Here is a 10,144-nt window from a genome sequence, read left to right as displayed (position 1 = left end):
TTTTTTTTGAGAGGTTTTTGGTATAGGGCGCATGCGCTTGCCAGACAGACAGAGAGATAGAAAGCGAGAAATCACCCCCCGGGGGGATAGCCACGCCGCAATCCCTTCTCCTCCATTCTCCTCTCAGGATCTTGGGCATGCATGCACACACGCCTGGTGTGAGTTTTAAGCCACCGGGTCTGGGACGCGAACAGTGGTTGACTACGTGGGAGTCCAGCAACATGGCCATTATGCCAACTGCTGGTCCCTGTTCAAATCCCTTTTAAATCCTCTATCCCAGCCTCTCAGGGATTCCTAGGTATTTTCTAAGCCAGTAAAATCTCCCCTTCATCTACTAGGCCTTCCCAAACAAGTAAGACCAGACCAAGACCACGAATACATGGGACTTGAGGGACAGGATGTGGGAGGAAGGATTTCTGTCTGAACTCTGAGGCCCTTCAATCCTCACTAACAGATAGGGTCTCTGCTACCCCAGTGCCATTGACCCTGGGTCAGAGGCATTGAGAGAGTTATAGAAAGACTTGCTCACCAGCTTTATTTAAAGTTTTCCACTTTGATTGTCTTCTTCCTGGGTGCGCTTTGCACCACCTCCAGCTTCCCTGGCCCTATATATATACATTGATGGCTGCCACTAGCTCTGACCTTTGTGTTGAGTTCTCAGACCACTGTTCTATTGTCTACTATACAGCTCCTCTTCATGAACAAAGAGAACTCAAATGCTAGTCTCAAAATGAATTCCTCACATTCCCCACCTCTCTCTCCATCCATCTATGTGCTGGTCACTTAGTGCTCATCCTGAGAAGTTCAGTGTTTTTTGGCTTTTTCTCCCTGACAAAGCAAGCATTTAAATGTTCGCTGAATGAATTACTGAGTGATTGAGACCCATCATGAATCACACTTCTTCCTCATGCAGATTCACAATAATCCAGCCTCTTTTCATATTTAAACAACTTTACATAAAAGAAAACTAAGAATCTCTTCACCTTAAAGCAGCAATTATTTCTCTCTCAGGTAGATCATTTTGGACTATTACTGAAAGAGACCAACTTTTTACCAAGTGCATTTCAATGTGGGGGTCTGCTTAATAGTTTGTTTTTAAAGCTTAGCATATAACACTTAGAGTTTGCTTTACAATCATTTTAATGACTTTTAATGACTATAGATGAGTATAAAATGTTGCTATATAGCCACTTACTTAACTAGTCCCAAATTTTGAACATTTGGATTGTTTCCAAGTTTTTACTGCTCATTCTTTTGTTCATTTAACAAAATATATTACCTTATTTGCTTGTGTATGCATGAACTATCCCTGAAGGGAGAGGAGTGGAGTGTTGAGTTGTTTGAGGCCAGGAATGATAAGGAGACTTTACTGAATACCCTTTAGTTGCTTTTGAATTCTGAATCATGGGTATATATATATATATGTATTTGAATACCCACTATATTCACTATATATACATATATATGTACATATATATATGTGGATATATGTGTGTATGTGTGTGTGTATATATATATATATATATAAAAGCTTCCCGCACACCACACCAAACATTGCACTTGATGTTGACTATAGGAGTCTATGCTTGCAGCCTTACTCCTCAATATATGTTCTCCCAAAAGTATGTAGTATAATATACCTTGGGAACCTAGCAGAGAACACAAGGTAGAGAGTTTGAAGGAGACTGATATTGTCACTGAACCTAGATGGGTCAGAGTCAGCAAGGCTGGTAAGAGACTATCATGCCCAAAGGCCTAGAATAGGAAAGGACACTTCCTGTATGGGGAGCAAGACTATCTGGTGTCAAATGAAATGATGGGAGGGGTCAGCAGATAGCATAGCAGTTACATTGCTGGACTCCCAAATAGTTGACTGTGATTTGAGTCCTGGACCTGGCGACTTGAAACTCACACTGGGCGTGTGTGCATGCATGCCCAAGATTCTGGGAGGAGAATGGAGAAGGACTGTGGCACCTGTGCGGTGTTTGCTCACGTTCCCTCTCCCTGTTTCTCTCTCTCTCTCTCTCTCTCTCTCATCTCTCTTTCTCTCATGAGCACATGCACCCTAAGGCAAAAACCTCTCTCTCTCAAAAAAAAAAAAAAAGTGATGGGAAATGAGACTTTCAAGGAGGTTAAAAACCAGTGGAGAAAGGATCCTGGATCCAGGCCCTGGAGTTTGAATTTGGTCTCAGAGGCAATGGGAGACTTTGGTGGGCTTGAAACAGGACAGAGAGAAAGTAAGAAGTTTTTTTGACAGCATTCTCCACTAGCAGTATGAGGACAACGAAGGAAGACAAGCAGACAGCAACCTGCTGAAGTCCAGGAGACAGGGCCAAGGACCCAAACTAGGGAGATCAACTGTCCTAGTTTGACCAAGGCCACCCCAGTTTCAGCCATGAAAGTCCTACATGCCAGACAGTTCTTCAGTCCAAGGCAAAGGGGCACAGTTGGTCACCCTAGCCTGAACCAAGGCACTAGATGCCACTGTTTTCTGGCCTTACCAGGGCTGAGAAGTGACCCAATGACTAGTGCTTCCAGGGAATGTTGAAAGCCCTTGGTCTGCCCTATCCAGCACCTTTATAAGCCCCTCCTCTAACCACTACTCCTGGAATTACTTTCCCTAGATTCTAAACCCACAGGCCTCTGGACAGACACATAAAGAGTTTTATGAGGGAAACAACCCCATTTACCACTTTTTGGCCCTCTCTCCTACCTCCCTCCATGAACCCAAGCCTCCCATCGAACTAGCGTATTCCCTGTGCCAAAGCAAACCTCTGGCCCTCAGTGTACCATGGACACAGGAAATCTGTTCCCCACTTCTCAACCTGTTGGAGATCATTGCAAATACCATCTCCCCACAGCCAGATAGCAATTCTATCAAACAGCTCCTGGGTGGCAGATGCTGGACAGGAGAGTTTGGAACATTACTGCTAATCCTCACAGCAAATAAATATGATTAGTCCCTTTTACTAGATGGAAACACAGAGACTCAAGGAAAGAACATGTCTTCTGATGTCACATAGCTACTACTTTTCCCCTTTTTCTCTGATGGTCCCAATCCTTGTACTGGTAATGTATACACTTCTCCCTTTCCCTGCCCACCTCTCTGACTCAACACAGAAACAATTGTAAACCTAGAACAATTTCCAGTCTTAGAGTAAGTAGGGCCTCAATAAAAATGCAGAAAGGGAAGGAATTACATGTTTATCTTCTATAGAACCTAGCCTGGTGCCTGGAATTAAATAGGTTCTATGTTAGTGTTTGTTTGTTTTAAGAAGTCAGTTTTTTAAATTAATTAAAGGATGCATACACTTGCCAGAGAAAGAGAGAAAATCCTCAAACAGGATGCAGCCACACCACAATCCTCTCTCCTCCATTTCTACATCCTATAAGGATTTGGGGCATGCACACACATGTGCCTGGTGTGTTTTTCAAGCCACCAGAACCAGGCCTTGAACCACCGTCAGCCATGTGGGATCTGACTTCTGATGTACTGCACCCAACCACTGCACTATGGGGACAATCCCATTAATGTTTTCAATCAAGTTGAAACTGTGGTACCTAATTGAATAAGGATAAAACAGAGAGGATCAGAACAAAACAAATTATGGAAAAATCTCAGCTTTCTAAAACTTTTTGGAAATAAGACTTCTTTTTTTAAAAAATATACAAAATTTTATTACAAAATTTTAAAAACACACACACAAAATGCAACATCTTAAAAAAAAATTACTATTGATACCAATTCCTATGAGTGTGTTGTGCTACCATACACAAGTCAAGAAATTAAACCATTAAGTATTAAGGAACATTCAACATCAGAAGCTATAAAATTTAACTGTATGTAGCAGCCCCTCAAAAAGCTACAACCTGCATTCTTAAAAAAGTATTTTCTCTACAAAGAATCCTATCAGCTATACAAAAATCTGTACAGTTTTTATACTGAAGCTAATATTGAGCTGCACTTGAATTTACATTCTTAGCAAAACAATTGCCTGAGCAAACAAACACATTCCACTCATATCATTACAGGATAGCCATTTATTTTTCATCTCCATCTTCTTCCTCATCGTCGTCTTCTTCTTCCTCCTCCTCTTCCTCCTCCTCTTCTTCATCTTCTGGTTCATTCTTCTTTGAGCCTGTTGGGCTGCCAGGGCCCTTCTTTCCTGCTTCACTTTTGCCCATGGCATGGTATGCAGGAATATCCTTCTCATATTTCTCCTTTAGTTTAGCTGCTTTCTGTTCATATGGTTGTTTATCTTTGGTTGACTGTTCAGACCATATTTCACCCAATTTTTTTTTGCAGTATCCCCAATGGACTGCGTGTTCACTTTTGATCTTTGGACGATGTTCAGAGCAAAATAGGAAGAAGGCAGATGGAGGCCTTTTTGGAGCATTGGGATCCTTTCTCTTTGCCTTCTTATCATCTTTGGGAGGGACATAATTTTTCATCTCCCTATCATAACGAGTTTTGTCACTTTTTGCCATATCTTCAAACTTCGACTTTTCCTTTGCAGACATGGTCTTCCATCTCTCCGAACATTTCTTGGAGAATTCAGTGAAATTGACCCAAGAGTCTGGGTGTTTCTTCTTGTGCTCTTCACAGCAGGTCTGCATGAAGAAGGCATACAAGGACATTTTGTCCCTCGGCTTGTTGGGGTCTCCTTTGCCCATGGTGAGAGATGTCTACCGGCATACACCCTGAATTCCACTTAGTGAGCCGAACCCCGAGAGCCACACTGCAAAACCTGTAGAGGGTTCTGAGGGAAGGCAGAAGAGCAGGCCCACGAAGCCAAGCTGCTCAAGAGAGTTTCTTGTCCAGTGTGAGCTCTCCTCAGAGTCCTGCAAAGGTGTCTGCATCTGACAGAGAAGCTTCCTCCCCAGGGCTCCAGCATGAATTGGTTTCTGGAAATACTTGTGAAGGCTGAGGATGAATCTATAAATCCACTAAGAAGAACCAGTTCTTTCTCAGAACTTCCTACCTTTCCACCTTTCTGAGCTCCCAGTCCCCTTGATGCTCTTTTTCTTTCCACCTTTCTCCTTTCTTTGTTTTTCTCTTGCTTTTTACAAAGTTTCTTAGTGGTTCAGCTCATCCCAGACCCATATCCCACCTGGTCTGGGGGCATCATTGCAGTCTTTCTTAGACTGCCCTTCCAGACTTTGTTCATTAGGTTCATTTCTCCTCACTGCAGCATCCCTTCCTCCACAGAGCCTTCCCTGACTTCCCTGGACTTGTGACTGCTTCTCTCTTTTGGGCACCCTACAGTACCCCACATAGGAAAGCTGTTTTTTCTTTCTTTCTCTTTTCTAAAGTTTATTTCTTTTATGAGAGTGATCCTTCCAACCCAACTCAAATCCTCTCAGTCAGCCAGGATTGTAGGATCATGCACCCAGATCAGCAGGGAATCTGAACCCATGAGCTTCCATATGGATCTGTCACTGCTTGAGCATCACATTATTGCCATACCACATAGTTGACCCCAGGTGTCTATTTCAATACCTACTTCCCACACTGTACTGTGAATTTCTTTCATTTTAAAAAAAGTTTTGGCTATAGCACATGTGTGTTCACTGGGAAAAGACAGAGGGAGAAGGAAGTGAACAAATCAACCTCCCAGGGAGAAGATGAACATGCCACAATCCCTTCTCCATTCTCTTCTCAGGATTTTGCGTACACACGCACACACACGCGCGCGCGCACACACACACACACACACACACACACACACACACACATAGCATGTTTTTCAAGCCACCAGGTCCAGGATTCAAACCATGCAGTTAGTCATGTGGGATCCACATGACAACCTCCACACTACCTGCTGACCCGTAAGGCCAGAGGGAGCAAGCACTGTCCAAAGAGAGGAAAAAAAAGAGAAGGCATCCCGGCCAGTAGGGCATGATCACTTTCCTCTCTATTCCTCCATCCAGTCAAGATTTGGGGTACACGTACATGTGCATACACATTTCTGGCATGTTTTTCAAATTTCCAGTGCCAGTATTTGAACTATGGTCATTACATGGGATCCAGCTCCCTCTATACAGTGTTAACCACTGTGCTATGAGACAGCCCTGAACTGTGAGTTTCTTTTTTTTTTTTTTTTATTTAAGAGATTTTTGCTATAGGCTGTGTGTGCTCACTGGAGAGACAGAGAGGCAGAAAGCAAGAAATCACCCCCGGGGGGGATGGCCACACCTCAATCCCTTCTCCTCCATTCTCCTCTCAGGATTTTGAGCATGCATGCACATGCATATCCGTGAGTTTTAAGCTACCCAGTCCAGGACTTGAACCGTGGTCGACTACATATGTGGGAGTCCAGCAACAAATTATGCAATCTGCTGGTCCCAAACTGTGAGCTTCTTCTTTTTTAAGAGATATTTTTTGCTATAGGGTACGTGCACTCACTAGAGAGACAGAGAGACAGAAAGCAAGACATCACCCCCTTCCAGAGAGGATGGCCACGCCACAATCCCTTCTCTTCCATTCTCTCAGGATTTGGGGCATGCACACAGGTGCCCCAGCATGAGTTTCAAACCTTCAGGTCTGGTACTCAAACCATGGTCAACCATATAGGAGTTCAGCAATGCAACCATTACACCATCTGCTGGTCCTAAACTGAGTTTCTTAAGTGTAGAAATCATATCGATCTTAAATGTATGCAAATGAAATTGGCAGACCTTTTGTGCTCTTGACCACCTTTCTTCCCTTACTATTTACTCTGAGGCAGCCTAGCCTTTGCTTGTTGGTTGGTTGAACTGTAATTGGGAAATCATGAGTGCTAGCTGTTCAGAATTTCTCTGCTGCCTACTTTGGCCTGTTTTATGTTCGCTACTGTTTATGTTATACTTGTTCATTCGACTTAGAGAAGCTCCAGGTCAGCCAGCATGTTCTCTGGTTTGGGGAAGAAGGAGTGCCAATAAGAGTCTTGGTCCATCCCCGAAGCTCCATCTTGCTTTAGGCACTAGTACACCTGACTTCCCTCATTGACTCTACAAGCATTTACTTGAGTATCTGCTCTACTCTAGGCCCCAAGCCAGATATTTCCAGACATTAAACACAGTCTAGCCCTGCCTTGCCTCTGGCTCCTTTTGTGACTGTGACCCCTTTCAAGATCTCCCCTCACCCATCTGAAAGTGAAGGAGAGTGAAGAGCTGATCTGTAAGGGATCTCGGAGCTCTCAACATTATGGATATGGTCTGTCCTGGATGCTCTAGGCCTCCCTACATATGTACTTTCCCCCAGAAGTGCCAGGTCTGCCTCTCTAGCTCTATTCCTTCTCTCCTGAAAATTTTGAGCAGACATAATACATCTCACCTATGTGGCTAAGTAGCCTCAATAAGGACCTTGGGTACCCCTGCTAGCCCAAAAAGAAGAAAAGAAAAAAGGACAAAGAAGAAGGAGGAATGTTATGCAGATGGCCATCTAGAGTACGTAGAAGAATGAAAACACATCCCAGCTTACCAAAAAGTTCCCTTAGCTCAACTCTTAATTCTCTTATTAGGAGTCTGATCATGGCGGCCCAAACTAGAGTGGCAGGTGGGGAGAAGACAGTTTGGATGATATCTCTGGGAAAAAATAAGGAATCAATTTTCACTTCCATTTGTAGAACACTTGATACTATTTTTGTACTTTTTTTCTAGCAATCCTTTCAGTAATATTCAGAAGATTTTTTTTTGAGAGTTTTTTTGCTATAGGGCGCATGCGCTTGCCAGACAGACAGAGAGAGACATAGAGACAGAAAGCGAGAAATCACCTTCCAGGGGGGATGGCCACACCGCAATTCCTTCTCCTCCATTCTCCTCTCGGGATCTTGGGCATGCACACACACATGCCCAGCATGAGTTTTAAGCCACTGGGTCCGGGACGCGAACTGCGGTCAACTACATGGGAGTCCAGCGACATAGCCATTACGCTAATTGCTGGTGCCGATCTTTCTTTTTCTTTTCTTTTCTTTTTTTTTTGAGCACCATCTTTATTCAAGGCCCTGTGCTGGGAATACTGGCCTTTTTCTGTAGGACAGTTATCACAAATTTATCTGTATATGTATCTTTATGATTTTGTGTTATAATGTGTCTCCTCCAGTAGACTATAAGCTAAATTAAGGCAGAAATTATGCCTGCCTTCTTCCTCACTGAATCTTCACCACTTAACAGTAGCAGTCAAACACTAGTCACTGAATAGACAGTGGCAGAAAAAAAGAAATGTACAGCTAACTCCGTAGTACATTGGTTAAGCACAGTGAATCAAGAGCTGGATCCCATGTGGCTGACTATGATTTGAGTCCTGGCTCTCGCAGCTTGAAAAACATGTCAGGTGCATGTGCATGTATGCCCTAAACCCTGATGGGATGGAGAATTGGATGAAAAGGAATTGCAGAATGACCATGCCCACCATCTATGAGTGCTTTCTCTCTCTCTCTTTCATGAGTATACCACCCTCTGGCAATAAAAAATTTAAAAAAAAGGAAAGAAATCCAGAATTCTGGGACCTGGAGACAGTCTTTAATTTTTACCAAGACTGGTATGTAGAAGCAAACCTCTCAGCCTGAAACATAGTCCCTGTTCAATAGATGTTCATTGAATTAAATGAATAATAATTACAGAAAATGCTGATATAGTGTCTACTGAGCGCTAAGCCCTATGTTAAGCACTTTACATTCCTTCATTCATTTAATCCTCAGAGTAACTCTATGAAGTAGGTACTATTATTATCCCTATTTTATAGATGAGGAAACTGAGGCATACAGATTCACCAGCTTATAAGTGATGGAATTGAGACTTGAACCCCAGCAGTCTGGCTCTCAAGTCCATGACCCTAACCACTTCACTGCCTTCCAAAAATGACTTTTCAAACAGAACTCTACAGAGATAGAGATGTTTCCAAAGGTGTCATAGGAAGAGCATGGTGGAGCTAGGACTGGAAGCCAGTTCTGCTCTCTGTGCAGTGCTTCTCACACTATATCATATGGTATCTGATCATTGATGCAAAGCCCCTGAGAACAGAGACATAAAGAGGAATCTGAGAAATATAGTTATTCATGCTGAAAAACAGTCTTAGTGGGCTAGGTATCTCTCAGTAGAAGATAGGAACAGTCAATGAGTTACCAAAATAAATGTGGTCACCTTCCTTTTTCCTTTTCTTTCTTTTCTTTCCCTTTCCTTTATTTTCCTCTTCTTTTTCTTCTTAAAGTTTATTTATTTATTTCATTCTTCCATGAGAGAGAGAAATACAGAGAAAGAGAGCGATAAAGAAAGAAGCAGAGAGACAGGCATCCCCATCAGGATCCTCACACCTCAATCTACCCTCACCCACAGTCAGTCAGGATCAAGGGCACAGGTGTGCCCAGAGTGTACAGGGAGACCTCAGGACATAAACTAGTACTTTCCCATATGAGTCAGGCTTACAGAGTGTTGTGTTGCTGCTGTGTCACCACCTGGCTCCAAGGTCCCCTTTCTTAAGCAGGGAAAGGTAGTGGAGTACTTTTCAAAAGTCTTACTGGAGATCTAAGCTAATCTCTTTTCCTGCACTAATTTATCAAAGACATCTCCAATCACAGTTACTCACTCCATGGTCATTTCTGCTTCATTGCGACTGAGTACACATGACGAAAAGATTGAGGAGATTGGACAGTCTGATCTGTGTGCAACCTGATACATATGTAAGAAGTTGGGGCGGGGCAGCAAGTAGGGAAAACTAGAAGAAAGGTTGGTCAAGCCTGACAAAATCCTAGCAGCTTAACAGACTCAGTGATAAAAGATTATAGCAAAGCATCTATGATCAACTCAGCTTAAGAGGTTTTGACCTTCTGTTTGGGTTTCTTGCCACAACAGAACAACACCATGACGATGGCCTTCTTCTCCCGACTAGACCTTCAGGAGGGCCTCCAAACTCTCTCTGTTTTGCAGTGGATTGCAACCTATATAATTTTAGGTGAGTGAACCACAAGGACTGGAGAGCACATGGGAATAGATCAAGAAACGGGCCAGGCATCCCCAGATGAGGAGGGCTCATCAAAAAAAATCATCTTGTTGGTTCCCACCCTTTGGGAAGGACTGGGCTAGCACAAGGCCAGGAGTGAGGCTGTGCTGTTCTGGTATAAAGACCACCCCAGGGCCAGCTCCATGCCATAGTGGTAATATGCTG

At 43.2% G+C, this 10,144-nt stretch overlaps 1 pseudogene; it reads right to left on the bottom strand.

Moving 5' to 3' along the window:
- Positions 1–4,041: 4,041 nt before the first annotated feature.
- LOC102501013 (high mobility group protein B2 pseudogene) lies at positions 4,042–4,674 on the bottom strand (annotated as a pseudogene).
- Positions 4,675–10,144: the final 5,470 nt, after the last annotated feature.

This window comes from Tupaia chinensis, unplaced genomic scaffold (genome assembly GCF_000334495.1).
Source record: "Tupaia chinensis unplaced genomic scaffold, TupChi_1.0 Scaffold147880_1, whole genome shotgun sequence".
NCBI lineage: Eukaryota > Metazoa > Chordata > Mammalia > Scandentia > Tupaiidae > Tupaia > Tupaia belangeri.
Note: the sequence above shows the minus strand (reverse complement) of the source record. Positions and strands in the feature narration are given on the sequence as shown.